This window comes from Lepidothrix coronata, unplaced genomic scaffold (genome assembly GCF_001604755.1).
Source record: "Lepidothrix coronata isolate B3197 unplaced genomic scaffold, Lepidothrix_coronata-1.0 Scaffold67, whole genome shotgun sequence".
In the NCBI taxonomy this organism is placed as follows: domain Eukaryota; kingdom Metazoa; phylum Chordata; class Aves; order Passeriformes; family Pipridae; genus Lepidothrix; species Lepidothrix coronata.
The window spans coordinates 1384846-1401518 of NW_016690247.1; positions in this window are offsets into that span (position 1 = coordinate 1384846).

The window sequence follows — 16673 nt, forward strand, 5'->3', positions numbered from 1 at the left end:
ACATCCCTCACAAATCTGACCTGGAGCAGTACATGGAAAGATGTTATGACAAAATTTCATCCAACAGATAAGTAGTTAAAGCACTCGTGGAGGTTTGGGAGATTCAACTCCTTCTTCTGCCTAAAGGAAACATAGAACGAACCAGAACTCCAAGTCTGAGGTAAAGAGCTTAGGATTTTGGTATGAGGATGTTCTTGAAAATACTCTAGAGTAGCTCCTTTCCTCTAATTTATTGAGGTAGTTTCACATTGATTTAAATAGTGATAAATTCATTAGCTTAAGAGAGAGAGTGTGATTGTTTCACTTAATAGTAAATCTGCCCCTGGGATGTATAAGGGGAAACCTTTCTAGCCTTTGTTTCACTGAGCACCTAAGGGGAGAAACACAAATTAATGAAATGTTGGAGGCAGGTAGTGAGGAGTTCTGCATAGTCACTGGGTTCACATAACATTTTTTAGGCTCTCAATCCCCAAATAGTCTAACTTCAATGTGAGGTCCACACTAGTTCCAAAACTGCTCTTTCCATTTCACGGAACAAAACCCTTTGGGCAGAACAAAGTGAGGACATGTGGTTTAAGATCAACACAAGGAGAGTAAGGGAACTGATCTTGAGAGTCTACCATGTGACTGTGAATAGTTTATTCACTGACTTTTTGAATAAAAGACATCACTGTGGCTGCTGTAGCTGTGCTTTGTGAGGAACCAGGATACAGAAAATACAGTTATGGAGTGCTCATATTTCCTTATGCTTTCCCTGTGAAAACCTCTTTGGTAACACCGAAAGAGGAATTGCTGACCTTTGGGTCCTTCCTGGGTAAGATATGATCTAGACCCTCAGGTGCTCTGACCCATCAAAGGAAAAATCTGTACACAGCTTCAAATTAAGTGCCTGGAGTAACTACTGTTTTTTCTGAGGCAACATGGATAAAAAAGGAATGAAAGAAGGATTTTGCAGCTCCTGCTTTTGAGGGCTCTCATCCTGAAATCCTGTTGACTCACAGTAGAGCATATGCATGCACAGAGCATACTGCTGGGAGTTATATGTATCTTATGTCCAGCGAAGTACAGGAATGTGTAGGCAGTTGGAAGGAAACAGTCCATTCCGTTCAACCCAGCACTCTGTGAATAGCAGGAAAGATCAAATCAACATTGCCTTTAGATGAGTCTGCAGAACGTTTGTTGCACAGATGTAGTTGCTCTGATACCTGTGTGTGTAAATGTGGCTGTATTTGCAATACAAAGGTACCAGTGCCTGAAGAGTTTGTGTGCAAAAGAAGGAATCAGAGATGGTTTTGGTATCTTGAGTTCCTGCAGGAGGAAGGAATTAGCTATTGAAAAATACAAGTGGGTGAGCCTAACAACAGCTTCTCGTTAATTATGGGTCTGGTTAGGCAAACCTGAGCCATCAAAGAGATCATCACAGATCAGCATCTCTGATCTACAGCCATGAGGTCTCTAGCTCAGATCCGCAAAGCAGTCAATAGATGTGAATGAAGGGTCTGCTTTTCTCTGAGAGCTACAGACCACAACTGCAGGACACCTGGAGGTACGCTGGCCTGCTTGAGATGTGAGGCATTTCTTTCCTCTGAGAACAAAGACAAAAGATTTCTGATGTCCCACCCTGCAAAGCAGATGCTAAGATGGATCCTATCTAACTAATGATGGGTGAATCAACTGCAGGGGACAATTTTAAAGAGACAAAAAAGGAAAATGTAAACAAAAGGAAGCCATCTGTGGTCCAAAAGTAATTCTGGGGTAATATCTACTGCTGCAGTGCAACCTCCTGCACTAACCTTCAGCAGAGTGTCAGTGATCAATATGCTTTTAACTTTTACTTCCTTCTTCTGTAGGTTCAAAAATCACCAGATCTGCAGGAGAAAATCTGACAGAACTTACTAACCAGACCTAGTAACAAAACATGCAACTTTAAAATAAAGTTTGATCTTTATAAAGTATAATTTAATAGCAGCTAGAAAATTAATCTACTTAAAGTTCAAGAACTAAAGTTAGCTGCGTCCAAGTTAGTGCATTTCGCTGGGGTTTCTAATTTTTGCAATAGCACAGTTGCATGAATTTTTTTGTCCTAACAGGAAATGAGTTTTTAGCTCTACCTTTGGGCATACAATTGATTTCTCACCATACTGGAGTTCCTATCAACCTGTGCTAATTGGCACCCTAAGGAGACAAATTAAAGAGGGAGGAGGTTTATTCTGTCATGCCTGGAAGCAGTTTCCCCACAATTAGACCTGACCATGCTGGCAGAGTGGTGTGATCTAGGCAGGTTCTATGATGCCTGTGCTGTACCTGTTTGGAAGAGCTACAATGTGGGTCCACAGGGCTTCAGTATGTTATAGTTGCCTCGCCCTAAATTCATTCCAATCTGTTTCAAGGGATTATTGATCTGAATGCTAAAGTCATTAGCCTCAGCATTTAACTGAGGGTATGAAGTACATGGAAGTTAACACCACTAGGTCTAAGACGCATGTGAGATGGAAACCATTTCTGGAGTTCCCAGGAGTTGATCCAAAAAAAGATAATATCTCTGCATTGAGTCCTTGGTTCCCACACGTCACACTATTTCTATATACAGTCACGTCTCCATGGTAAACTGCTCTGAAATTTTTTATTTTTTTTTTACCGAGTCAGTAGCAAACTAATGGGAAACCAGGAAGGTGAGAAGTTTTAAAGAGAAGCTATTTTAAAGAGAAGTTAGAAATTCTTATATCAGAGAGGCCAACAGGAGATAATTGGATATAATTTATCTTCTACTCTGGGCTTTGGGCTGACAAATAGTCATATACAATTGCTCATGGAGATATATTTTGAAGTAATGCGTAGCAATGTGTCCTTCTACAGCTGCAGTTCTCGGATACTCCAGGCACAAGGACAGTATGGTTTAGGGCTCAGAAATTCCAATTAGCCCAAGAGAAGCAGAGGCCCAACTCCATTCATTTGAAACCATTGGGGTAGGATTGAAATGTCAGAATTAACGACGGAAAGATGTGAATAATCGGCTCTGCGAGCTGGGACTCATCCAGAGTCCTTAATATTTGGAGATTCTCTTAAGCCCTACAGCATGAGATTTAGCATCCTTTCTTAATATTTTGACAGGGTGAATTATTTTAATTAAAAATTTTAATCATCAATAAAAATAACTGTGGATGCTCCTGATATTTATGTAGATGTTCTGTCCCATTTAGAATTCTTCTATTTTTTGGCCTCATCCTCATCCTATAGCAATTAATTACAGTTTAATCACATGGTGAGTTAGAAATGACGTTCCTTTGATCTGCCTTTCATTCCTCACCTCTTAATTTCTTTGAACAACTGTCTGGACTTATGAGAAAGAAAGAACATTCTCCAGAGCATTCATTATCCTATATTCTTTTACCACATCCCGTTCTAGACATCTGTTTTCTTAAATACATAGTTGCAGCCTTTCTGAGGTTAGAATTTAGAGTAGTCTGCAATGTCCTTTGAAAAAAATGGATCACTCAGACTTAGAATCTTTTTGCCATGAGCAGCAACTCCTGTTATGCTACATTCAGCTACTACATGTACTTGAATGTCACTTTACTTTAATCTTCATGTTTCTCACTCATCTGGATCATTTAATTGGAAGGGATATAGGGATGCTGACTTGAAATATCACTAAGGCTAAGATTCTCTCTGATTTAGATGTCGGCTCTCATTGCCTGGTTCATTCTGCTTAATCTGCTCACTGCGATTTTTTTTACCTCAGGCTTCTCCAAGAGCAGAAATGTGAATGTCCTAGTTATTTGTTTATATGTGTAGTGATCTTCTCTGACACAGACCTCCATTCCATACCAGCGCCTCACCAAAATCAACTGGAAAAAAACAAATATTAAATAGATCAATGATTTAACTGCTTCCCTCCTTCCTAACTCTGCTCCCATATGACTGATAAAACCTTAATTAAAGCCAGGAATTACTTTTAAAGCAAGTGTAAGATCCATCACCTCATTCACACACACACACTTGGAAGTGTTCAAGGCCAGGCTGGATGGGGCTTTGAGCAAACTAGTCTAGTGGAAGGTGCCCCTGCCCACAACAGGAGGGTTGGAACTTGATGACCTTTAAGGTCCCTTCAAATACAAATCATTCTATGATTCTATGACTCAAGTTCTTTAGTGTAGGGGAGGGTTTGAAACTCTGTAGGTGTATTCCCAATAAAAAGATGCTGCTGTGTGCTGGAGTGGTGAGCTGTCACCAGCTACTTTGGGACTGTTGGGGGAATTACTGTGGTCCTGCAACTATGGGATACAGAGCATCAGTGATGTGCTTTCCTTTGAAAGCAGATATTGTACCTCTGGGCTGTGCCTGCTTAGGGATCAAAAATGGGAGAGGGAGACATTCATTGCTGCTCTCTCTTAAAAAGGCAGAGCTCTTCCACAGTCTTCCCAGGTCTCATTTTAGATGAAGAGCGATGCTTCAGCCCTCAATTATGCAGCTATGAAGAACAGGATGCGGGGATAGGCTAAGACAACTGGGACTCTGAGACCTTGCTTATTGAAATTAGGGTAGAGATAATTGCCTCCAAATACACTTGGGAAGAAAGGTAACACCACAAAGGAAACAAAGGGAACAGAGGTATTTAAGCTAAGTAGTAACAGACATTAGTAAATAAATGTTAAAGGTTAGAAGGATTTTTTTGGGGGGGGTTTAACCAGTGAAAGTCCACACAGGTAACCCCCTCTGAAATGACCCAGAAGATGATAGTAAGGAAGAAATTAAACCCTGCAAGAAGATAAAAATTGATGGACTCATGTTCTCCGTCCTTCTGCTTGTGAAAAAAAATAAACCAAACCCAATCTGCTTCTATGTGACTGAAACTTGGAAAGCTAGGACAGGGATAATGAGGAGGGGACAGGAACATTTGCAAACCATTTCAGGAGTAAAAATAGAAAGAGCTAAAGGTTAAAATAAATTAAAAAAAAAGTTTTAAATTCGTTTCTTTGGAACTATGACCACAGCAGAGAGCAGAAAGGAAAAGCTCAGCACCTGAGATTGGAAAATGCAGGATAAACACAACAAATGGCAAGTCCTTACATGTGGCACTTATGTGGTTCTGTGCAGAGAGGGCAAGAGGAAAAGTCACATTGCACAAAAGCAGAGCAGCTGATAGCATCGGTGTTTGCACATCACCTCATTAACACCAGCGAGTTCTTGCCAGGTGCTGTCTTGTTTCAGGGCTGGAGAGAAGGGTTGGGCACAGCCCTGTCACCACAGTGCTATTTTTATGCATAAACAGAAGATTTCTGAATTAGAAAGGACATCAGCTGGCAAAAAGTAGCACATCCCTTTGATTTCAGGAAAGGCTCACAGCAGCTCTCCAGATGCAGGTGCAACAAGCAGCCCTTATGCTTGTTTTATTCCCCAAAACAGCTTCACGGTGGTGAAGATGCACAAAATATTGTAAAACACAGCAAAAGACCACTGTATTGTTTGTTTGTAGGGTTTTGGTGTGGGGTTTTTTGGGGTTTTTTTTGCTTTACTTATAACTCCAACTTCAGATGTTAGACCCTCGATTTTTCAAACATCAGGACTGAAATATAAAAGAAAGAAGAAAAAAAAGCCCATTTGAATGCCATTTTTCCAGGTCTAACTCAGGCTGACAGTCACCACGGTCAGTTGTATGTTCTACCAGAATCTCATTATTGCAAAATGTAGTTATCTCAAATAAAATTTTATTCAGCTGCTATTCCCATCACTCTGCTTTCAGAAGAAGAAACAAAACACACCCAAGCTTCAATATTATACATATAAACGAAATGCTTTGACGTGAGCCAGCAGCTGCAGCAAGAGGAGCTCACCTAAGGCTGTCAGTGATGCTGTGGGTGTAGATGAATATGTATGCACATGTTTGGGATCTTAGTCCTTCCCACCACTTAACATAATCTAGATTGTGGTGAGCTTCTCCTATAAACACTCTGCCTCCTAAGGCACATATCCTTTTTTTTAAAAGACGCCACCCAGAAGAGCAAGCTCGCTGACACTGGTAAGTCATTTGAACTAAGAAAGGATGAAGATAGAGAGAAACAGATTTAGAAAGAAATAAAGAGTTATTTTGCATTAGAATAAGATAAAGGGATGAAGTAAGAATTGGAAATAGATGTTGCAGATCAATATTGTTCTCTGTGCAAGGAGACATCTCAAATCTCCTAGCTGTCAGTCTTGACATTAGCTCATTATTGTGCAAAATTTTAGTTATTGTCTTCCTATAATTGAAATGTGTTGAAGAACTCCTGTTTGAATGAGGTGGCAAGATCAGCTGTCAAAAACTGACAAAAAGGAGGTGAAATACCAGATAATCTGTAACTTCATTAATGTATGGTCTTCTCCATGATGATGGCATTCTGTTCTTACCATGGTATTTTTTTAGTTATCTGGTTGAGACAAAGGTAACAGTTAAAGATATTTACTGATAAATAAGGGAAATCCATGTATGTTGTATGTTGTATGGAGCTTCCAAAATACTATTTCTCTTGTGCTGCATGTGGAAATTGGGATGCTAGTCTCTGAGCTTTCCTTCAGGATCTTGGCATATTAGTATCCATAATGAGGCGTGATGCAATAAAACCTTGTTGAAACAAATTATTCGAACAGAATGAAAAGAATAATCTATTTGTTTATTTGCTGATCCCCTGCTTGACTTTCCAGCTCAGTGGCTTGTGGAAAGTTGTCCTGTAAGTTATGGGCTTGTACACAGTTGTATTATGCTAATCACAGAAATGGAATTAGACTTTTTATTATGAGACTATTCTGACTTGTTTTGTTGGGTTTTTGGGGTTTTTTTTTCTCTTCCTGGGTAAAATCTTCATATGTCTGCTGCTTCTGAAGCAGCAGGAATTATTCCAGACAGTAGCTGGGAAAGGATTGCTGTAGTGGTAGATTGTTGTGGTGACACTGCTTGTAAGATACAATACAGTTTTCTGCACTTAGGATTGATTGGTTTGGGTCAGTTAATAGATTCAGCTGCTCAGGTGGGCTTGACTGTCAGGGATGAGAAAATCCAAAAATTGTGATTTTCTTTTAAAAATGAGAAAAAAACAAGAATTGAAAGTAAGCTCAGATAAAAGATCCATTCTAAACTTACTGTTGAGCTCCAACCCTTTGGGAAGGGATGATCAGGGAAGGAGAAGTCTATTTGAAAAGCCGTGAGCAATATGGGACATTGTACCTTTCCTGCAAGGTGCAACTCCAATGCATGGTCCAACTGCAGAAAGTTGTGGAAACAGCATTGCAGAGCATGTAAGATGAAATTAAATTTGCTGTTAACCAACAATCTGTGTGTTGGACATGACTGAGGATGGCTGAAGGAAAGGAAATCTTCCAAGCACGGTGTTTGCTTTAAACAAGGAGAACGAGGAGAACTACTGAAGAGCTAAGAGAGGAAAAAAGATACAGTCATGGGTGTCTGTGGAAGTGTGGGTTGTTTGTTTTGGTGACTGGGTTTGTTTTGTTGGGGTTTTTTTTTCTGTATCATTTGAATTTCCTGGAATGATGCTGGGACAACGATAGCAGAATCATTTTCAGAAGGAATGGAAGTTGTGGGAAGCTACTTGGACGGTTGTACAGTCTGGTTGTGACAGCAATGCTTGTAAAGTAACAGAGCAGAGGGATGGGTGGTATCCATAATAGACCATTAGAGTGTTTTGATTGTGGAGGAGTGTCCCACAAGAGAAAGACGATCAACCCTGCTCCCACGGAAAGCATCTGCTTACTTTCCCCTGGAGCAGAATGACTAAATTATACATCCTGTTTGACTCACCTGAAATCTTGACCCCTGTGGAGCTTCTCCATGCCCTTTATCTGGCTTGGCTGGAGTTTAGTGGTTCACTCACTCTGAGTGACCTCCTTGTTATTGTGAACTCAGGTAACCTTTTCCACAGACCCTTCAGTAGTTGTTGCTTCTTGGACTTGGCACACAGCCACTAATCAAACAGTGTCAGGTAGAGCTTGCTGGAGAGTCTGTGGTGGTTTAAACACAGTGAAATGTAGTGAGAGAAAGGAGAGACTTCAAAGGACGTTTGAACAGATGAATGTTTTGAATGTTTAGTGATGTCACACTTCATAGAAATTACCAGAGATGAAGGTGCATGGTAAGAGCTAGTGAGGGAAAGGTAGAAGATTGTGGGTGTCCTCATGGCCATTTGGGATGTCCATTAGTGAGCTGGGATGCTCTAGCAGTTCTAATCTTGCCTTGCTCCTTTTAACTCTCCTCTGGAGATCAGACCTTCCCTGATAAAGTATTCTTTAGCCCTGCCATCTCTCCTACTGGTATTTATTTACAGATTCATTAAGTACTATTTTCCATAGTTAGTTTAATTAGGGACTCCTCAGCTCTGATAAAAGATTGTATTAAAGCCTACATAATCCCTGCCTGGCTTATTTGTTTGCAGACTAATTCTCCAGTCATGTTAATTTAATAAGACCTCTTTTAATATTCCGCTCCACCTGTGTTTCTGTGATCCTAGTGGAAAACTTTGCTGGAAAACTCGGCCAACATGTAGGCAAAGGGACTGCCTCAAGCCCCCAGTTTTTGCATTTTTTTTTTTAGACCTTCTGCAGTTTCCTAATAAAACTGAAATCAGTGGAATGAACCCCAAAATTGCAAAGATCTGGGTGCTTCCTAGAGATGGGATCTAAGCTTAAGCACTTGATTACTCTTTTTATTACTTATTTTTACTGTGGATATACACTAGATTAGATTTATGGGATGAAATCCTGACATCTAAAGACTATTTACTGACTCTGGTAGTGGCAGATACCACTAGCTCTCAGGTCCCTAACTTGGGTGTTAATTTTTCTGGTGTCTGAGTTATTCACACAGAGCTGGATGTGACACCAGACCTGTAGGAGCCCTGGTCTCCTCTGGAGTAACAGCTGGAGGCCAGAAGGAAACCTGGGGCATCTCCAGTAGCATCAGACTTCTTCATGCAGGCAGCTGTATTCTACCATGGGCGAGAACCTGACTGATATAAAAGTCTCCTCTTTTGCCATAGAAGAATCTTATATTACAGCATATTGTAATTAAATTTGATCGTTTATATTTAAGATAGCACACACTGTGGAGAACGGTGCTTCTGAGGTTTGGCACTGCTACGGTGATTAACAACCAACACAGCTCTTCTGGAAACATCAAAATGTATTAAGCCATGAGGGTTCAGTACTTTGACCCAACTAAAATATGTTATGTTCCAGTACTTAAAGGGGGCTTCTAAAAAGGAAGGAGAGCAACTTTTTACATAGGAGGGCAAGGGGGAATAGTTTTAAACTAAAAGAGGAGAGATTTAAATTAGGTATTAGGAGTTCTTTGCTGTGAGAGTGGTGAGGCACTGGAACAGGTTGCCCAGAGAAGCTGTGGATACCCCATCCCTGAAAGTGTTCAAGGCCAAGTTGGACGGGGCCCTGAGCAACCTGATCTAGTGAGTGGCATCCCTGCCCATGGCAGGGGCATGGAACTAGATATTTAAGGTCCTCTCCAAACAAACCACTCTATGATGATTCCATGATTCTATGTTAGTCGAAATTGCTGTGCATGCCTCTGTAATTTAAAATAGCAAGCAGCCATATAGTCGAGAGACTATGTAAAATTCCTTTTTTATCTGAACTTTCAGAAAATTAAAACACATATGGAAATAATAGTAATAAGGTAGGGGAAGGGGACACAGCTGAACCCCTGTGAGGTTTGTTTGTTGGAAGGCTTTTCCCAGGCACTGTACCTTTAGATGCTTTCTTGCATAAGCATCTTGTAACACAAGGCTGGGCTGTGTTGTCATGGAGACTTTTGGGTTACCTCATCATTTTGCTAGAAAAGACAAATTTCAGAGCGGCTGTCATTGTACTAATTTAGTCACGAGACCAGACTTCCCACTGGTGCTCTCCCTTCAGTCTCATCCTTGTTTACACTAAATCTTGTTTATGCCATTGCAGGCATAAGAGTGGTTGCATGTTCTTTTATGAAGCTGTCTTCATGTGAATCCACAGGGCACAGAGTAATAAATTAGTGTGAAGAGAGATTTAAGGCCAAGCTGAGAAAAGCCTGCAGAGAGGCTTCAGTTTGAGAAAGGAAGAAATCTGAGCTGCCATCACCAGAAACCTGGTTGACTGTTTGCTCTGTCGTGTGGCACTGACTGCCCAGAGCCTGGGGAAAAAACATCTAGACACTGTATATGTGATGTCTAAAATAAAACCTGAATAGCGCCATTGTTTCTGTCTGTGAGGATTCCACATTCAGAACTGTGTCCAAAGGATCCCCAGCTGACATTGGAAATGACGAATTTGAATGCATTTCGTTGCAAAATGGTTTGTGTGCACTGGGCTTTCTCTGCTCTCTGCTTATACCTCTTCTTCAAATGGGATTTGCCCTGCAGTTACATGGCAAAATTGGGATTACTCCTGGTGTCTACAGGGTTGGTCTCAGGTAGCTGCCCACCTAAAAGGGTTTAAGAGATAATTAACATCTAACTGTTGCAAGCAGCTTCCAAACATGACTTTTCTCTCTCTTGCCTTTCCACCTTCCAACCTCCCTCAGCTCAAGGTTGTCCTGACATCCACTGTAACCTTTACTTTTGGGAATTCATAAATCCTTCCTCAATCCCTTGCTTTCCCTGCTCCAGCCTCATATGCCCTCAGACCTCCATGATGCTCTTCTCTCTCTTTGTTTTGCCTGTCATCTCCCTTCTGGCTGAAACCATGGAGGTTATCAGACGCTGCTGGTATTAGACAGTTATGAAGAATTTTCAGGGAAGCCAATCTCTATCCGTAACCCCTCCCCAGGAGGTATGTGTAGGTGAAGGTGACAAATGACATGAAGCCCTCACAAGGCTATTTCAGACAGACAAAGTGGGGAGAAAATGGCCCTCTGGTTGTCTGAGTTGCTGTGTCCTGTCTGCTGTCCCTCAGACTTATTTCACCTTTACAGGGCATGAAGATTACGTGAAACCTATTTCAGGCTGATGTCCTGAGAGGACTGTTTGTCCTTATGAGTGCTTCTTTTTTCTTTTTTTTTTCTGTCCTCCTCACCTAGAGGGAAATCAGAATGTTTCTGGGTTGTTGTAGATTGTCAGTGTTTATCCTCCTCATTGTCTCTTTCCAAGTCAATTCATCTCAGGACTCTGAGATAAGACACCCTCCACACCCCGTGTTTCAGGGAGCAAGGGGGTTACACTTTGGATTTTATCTACTTGGTGAAAAATAACTTTGCTTTCTCCTTCTGAATGATGCCTTCTTCCACGTTAAAAGATTGAGGGGTAAACAATAAAACCCCAACTGATTGTAGGGACACAAAAGATTCCTCAACTGTCACAGACTCCTCCCTTCCTTTTTTGCTTTCTAGTCTTCTCTTTCAACATCTCCCCCCCATGTTTCAGTCCTCCTTTTGGTCGCCCCAGTGCCCCAGACACACCATAATGCAGAGGGAGGCTGGGTATGGGTGTTGTTTGTGATTGCTGTGGTTGGAGCAACACCCAAATCTTCACTAGCTAGAACTGCTGTTGGAAATAAGGCCAAATTTTCCTGCTAAAGGGATGATAAATTTCATTAGTCTCCCTGTGATTCCTTCTTAGCTTCATCATGATGCTGGAAATTCTGAGAGAAACATCATTCTTGACATAAGGGTCTAGGAAGACCCTGCCATTCTTGAATCTTGACTTGAAAATCTCCCAGGAATTAACAAATTGATATTAAGTTTTCTGGGATCTGGTGCTGGTGTTCCCACACAAAGTTTCCCACAAATTTAAAATGGCACCAAATTCCTAGAGAAGCTTATATCCACGGGAAGGAGAGTCAGGTCTAAACTCTCATGCTGATTGTTTTTGTAGATTATCTTGGCTTCTCCCAGTTTAGGTCAGTGGACACCTGCTAATTTACACTACCTGGGAATAATTCCCAGAGGATGTTGAACAGCCCCATCCCATTCATCCTTTAATCAGTGTTCGACTTCAAGAAATACAATGAGGTAGGAAGGGAAATATTTGATATCTGTCCTGACCTGCATGTTGTGCTCTGCAGTAGTGAGAGCTCGTATAGAGGAAGGATCCCTGCATTCCTTCTCAAGAGTAACCAAGGAGTAACCAAAGTACTATGTGTTCTTTCAGTAGTATGATGCAAAAACTTTCGTGCTTTTTCAGCAGAAAGTGTTTCAGTTGCTGCTTTGCTGTGACATGTCTAAGGCAGTGGTTTTCCCAAACCCAAAGAACCAGGTATGCAGCAACAAAAGAGGACTGGTTATGGTCTCAGTGTAAGATCTTAGGCAGGTTATTTAAAACCTTTTGACATAATACAGTAGAAAAAGGTATCCTTATTTTAAATGCTTCGAATTTAAAATGTGTTGCAGGTGCTTAGTCCCACTAAGATGCTTCTAGATCTCACGAAAGCTAGGCTAGACTAAGTGCTTGATGGTTATTTAAAGCAATCTTCTGCATTTAGCCAGCCACCATAAATCTTACTTAGAAATGCCAGCATACACTTTTGTAAAATATGGACATGATGAAGGAGACTGCAGCTTTTAAAAAGTGACAGAAAAGATACCTCTTGTGGCTCTTTACCTGGCCCTTGTTCGTCTTCAAATGTAGCACATTAGCCAAATTATCCTACTAATGCAAAGTGTGCTTGTGGAATGGGCAGAGATATTTCAACATTCCTCTACCATCAGAGATAAAATCTCCTTAAAATGTATGAAATCCTGCAATAATCTATTTCTTCAAGAGATCATCAAATCTCTTGTATGCAGTGATTAACTAGAATGTCCCAATTGCTTTTGCCTGCAAAGAGCTTGGGAGGGATGGATTAAATGCTTTTGCTAATTGCCCACCCTGCTTGGCTCAGATGGGTGCATATGTACCAGTTATATTTATCTGGCAGGTGTTCCTTTCCTCTCTGTCCTTTGGACTTGTTGTTCCCTGTGCTGTTACTCAATCAAGGCTTATGGAAAAAAGGAATAAATAAAAGAAATGAGTAAGATACTTAAGCAGTCTGTACCAGCACAGCAGTGTGGAAGGTACACAAGGATCCCTGAACATCTGACCTCTCCTTCAGAAGCTACTGCAGGCCTTGTTAGATAGGAAAGCTGAGGCAGAGGAGTTAAGACCACGGCAATTAAAGTATTACCTCACACTCAGAGTTCTTTGTTTATCTAAATGCAGAATTTAGGTAACATTTAGTTCATCAGTACTTATGCAAAACCTCATTAGTTTGATGTATACTCTACTTCAGAGCAAGTTTACAAGGCAGGGAATTTCTGTTGCCTTTTGTTAAAGATTGGGTGCCATAGAATGTGACAAAGAAGTGGCTTGGCTCATATGAGTGAAAAAGTCTCGCCTGGGCTGGGATTCAGAGCTGCCTCTTGAGCAGTGAACAGGAAACTGCCACCTACCAGATTGCCAACTCTGACTTCATGTCACTGGAATATGACAAACAAAACTAAAGATATCAGCCAAAGATGCTTGGATACCCACTGTGAGCAGACAACTGTCTTGTGGCTTTCTTAAACCACCTCTGCAAAACAGTGAGTTACCAGAAATCTGGAGCAAAAGAAAAGGGACAGATTCAGGCAGGATTTTAAGAGTTAGCTTTAGACACAAAGATTATGATGAGTGGAACATGTGGATAAAACCCCAGATGAGTTTTGATTTTATTAGCCAGTGGGGTGAGACTTCACTACAGATTATATGTAAGATCTCAGTGTTGACTTCCGTCCTTTTCTTTCCTTCTTTCTGTTGTCTGAGGATGCACATGTCTCTGTAATTTAGTGAGACAGATGCTGTGCTGCCAGAGATTATGACAGTCATGGGAATGTCTTTGAATTGCATGTAATATACCAGTTTATAGCTCCACAGCCAGCTCTGTCAGCTTGTGTGGGCGAGGGTTTGACCTTCTGTTTTGGGATGCCATTCTGGATTCCAGAACAGAACACATTTCACTTGGGCACTGTGGTTGTCCACAGCCTCTTCCGAGATGGAGAATAATCTCATACCCTTCTGTCCTTCAGTGAATGGAGCCAAAGGCTAGACACACTGACTTCTGTCACCTGAAATCCTGGGAAGAGTGCCATAACACACTCTGCTTCAACTTCCCTTCTACCTGTCAGCTTTACTGCTGCCTGACATAGCACACAAGGCACTTCAAAGTCAGACAGTGCTCAGGCAGCCACGCTGGAGAGGTGGCAGTGACATTTCTGCAGTCCCACTGATGCCCCTAATGTAATGATCAGTTTTCGTGTGCCTGTGTGGGTAAGTCATTTTAAATACCTGATGCCATTATGAAACACCTCCCTGCCAACCTCAGTGGGACGTCATAGGGGTTAATTAAATGCGTGCAGTGTATTCTGTCACACTGAGATGCATGGTGCTGCAGAGGGCAAAATATTGTTACAAATAAAAGTCTATCACGATCTGGGAGAGTCGGTGTCTATGTTAAAAAAAATTAATAAAGTGTCTATTACAGTCCCTTTCTGTTGTATTCTGCAAGCACAGTGTAAGTCATGAACTCTGAGAGATTCTCCTCAAAGGCAGGTCCCTCTTTGACGCAAGATGCTGTCTCACACAAAGCAAATAAATGATGAGTGTTAGACAGATACAGAACCTGAAACTGGGAATAATCTTAATTTTTTTTGTTTATTTGTTTGTGGTTTTTTTCTTGTTTTGTTTTGAATTCTTACCTTGTGCTCAAGATCTGCCACAATCCCTCTGGATGGTTTTGGCTCTTTTTTCAGAGAAATATGAGTTTTCACGTAGATTGTAACTAGAAAAATTTTGGCTTTTAATTGTATTTGGATATCTATATTGTATATATCTAGAACTATTTATATAGCTTTTAAATGTGGATCCAGTCAGCCAACATTCTGTGGAAGGATTTTTGTAGAACGTATATCATGATGGGTCTATCATTCTGCAGTGTATCTGAAGTGCTTCAGTATGTCAAAATATCTCGAACAAAGGTGAAATCTGCCTCATGCTGAGACCATGAAGCTATCCTTATCTCAGCCACTGAGTCTGAAAATGACTTTCACAGAACCTGTCACCCAGAACATGAGATGGACATCAGTATGCTGCTCAGAGAGTGTTGATATATCATATCAGCAAACTGCTCAGCTTGCCAAGGATGAAACCCAAGGATCCTGCTTGTTCATTCACTTTCCATGCTGTGACTTGTTTTGCATTTGATATCCTTCTCTGGGTAAAGCAACTAGCACTTATGTGTCACTAAGTGGTAGCCATAAAGAAAATCAGCTACGCTTGTCTCTGCTATCACCAGAGGGGAGCAGTCCTAAAGGCAAAATAAGATAGCGTGAATCATAAGAGAAAATAAAATTCCCATCTCCTTTTGCACAGTCTCCAGGCATCATTTGTACTCCAGCACAACTGCAGCCAGTGGGAAAACTCTAGATATTATTACCACTCCTGTCTTTATTAGCACCAATCTGGAATTAGCGCTGCATGCAGCACTATTTGTCACAGTGCTGTCTCAGAACAGATTACAAACATCACGATGGGACACTGGGGCAGATAAAGGGAGGATCATTTGAGGCATATCTCATGTTCTCACGCTGGGACAGTAAAGCTTGCTTTGATCTTAATAACTCTCAGGTATAGAAGCCAGCAGGTTCACGTAGCTCAAAAGGTATTAAATGAAACACTAGTGTGTGAAATATTTTACTGGGAAAATGCTCCCTTTTTTCCTGTCCACAAGAAGCTATATGGTGTACATTTTTGGGAAGTTATTGCAGAACTAGCAGATGGCAGTGGAGAAGGTGAAAGTGATGTTGGAAGACTGGAGTTGTTAAAGCAGTAGTGGGAAGAGGTAATGGGTAAATGGTGGGGTTTGTAGAGGGAAGTAGACTTGACCTAACTGGTAGAGGCAGATGAGCATTAAGATCTGTTATCAGTGATGTTGTAGCTCCTGTTCGTCCAGCATAACCTTCTTGAAGGAGATTTAATTTAAATGAGGAAGCTTCCTGATGTTTACTGAAAATTGAGCTTATTAAATTAATTCTGTTTATGTTTTATTAGAACTTCAAAACAATCTGCTCTATTCAGTACTGAATACTTTTATAGGACAGTAAAGTTACCAGAGCAGTTAATATATGCACTAATGCAGAAGCTGTAAATATTTTCAGTGCAGTCCAAGTATCTTAAATAACACTTACAGCGTTGCTCTTGCTTTTACTCCGAGAAGATGTTTATAATTCATGCGAATAGGTGTTAAAAGCATCTGTGCTTCTGGAAGCATTTTGAATTGTGGTGATTTGTTCTTCTACCCTGGTCTTAATTTTCCTCTCTCTTCACTAATGTGTGGGGTCTAATGCAGAGTACCAAACCATTAAAGCAAGAAATCTTGCAGGTAAAACATAGGGTGGGGTGGCTCAATAGCTCTGCTTGCTTCCTGCTTCCTGTTGTACCACCCCTGTTGCCTTCATTTCTCCAGGAAGGAGGTGGGACTGGGAATAACCTTGAAATGTTAGCTATGCCATGTGTCCTCACACAGCCTCCCACTTCTACTTAGCCAATTACTCAGTCCACAGTAGGAGTCAGCCCAAATTGATCTGAAGTTACTCATCGCCCAGTCAATCAGGTGAGTTGGTGGTACCTGCAGTTCTGTGCTTTCTGTTCTTCTCCCCTGATCTCCACTGATTTCCAGTCTCACCTACA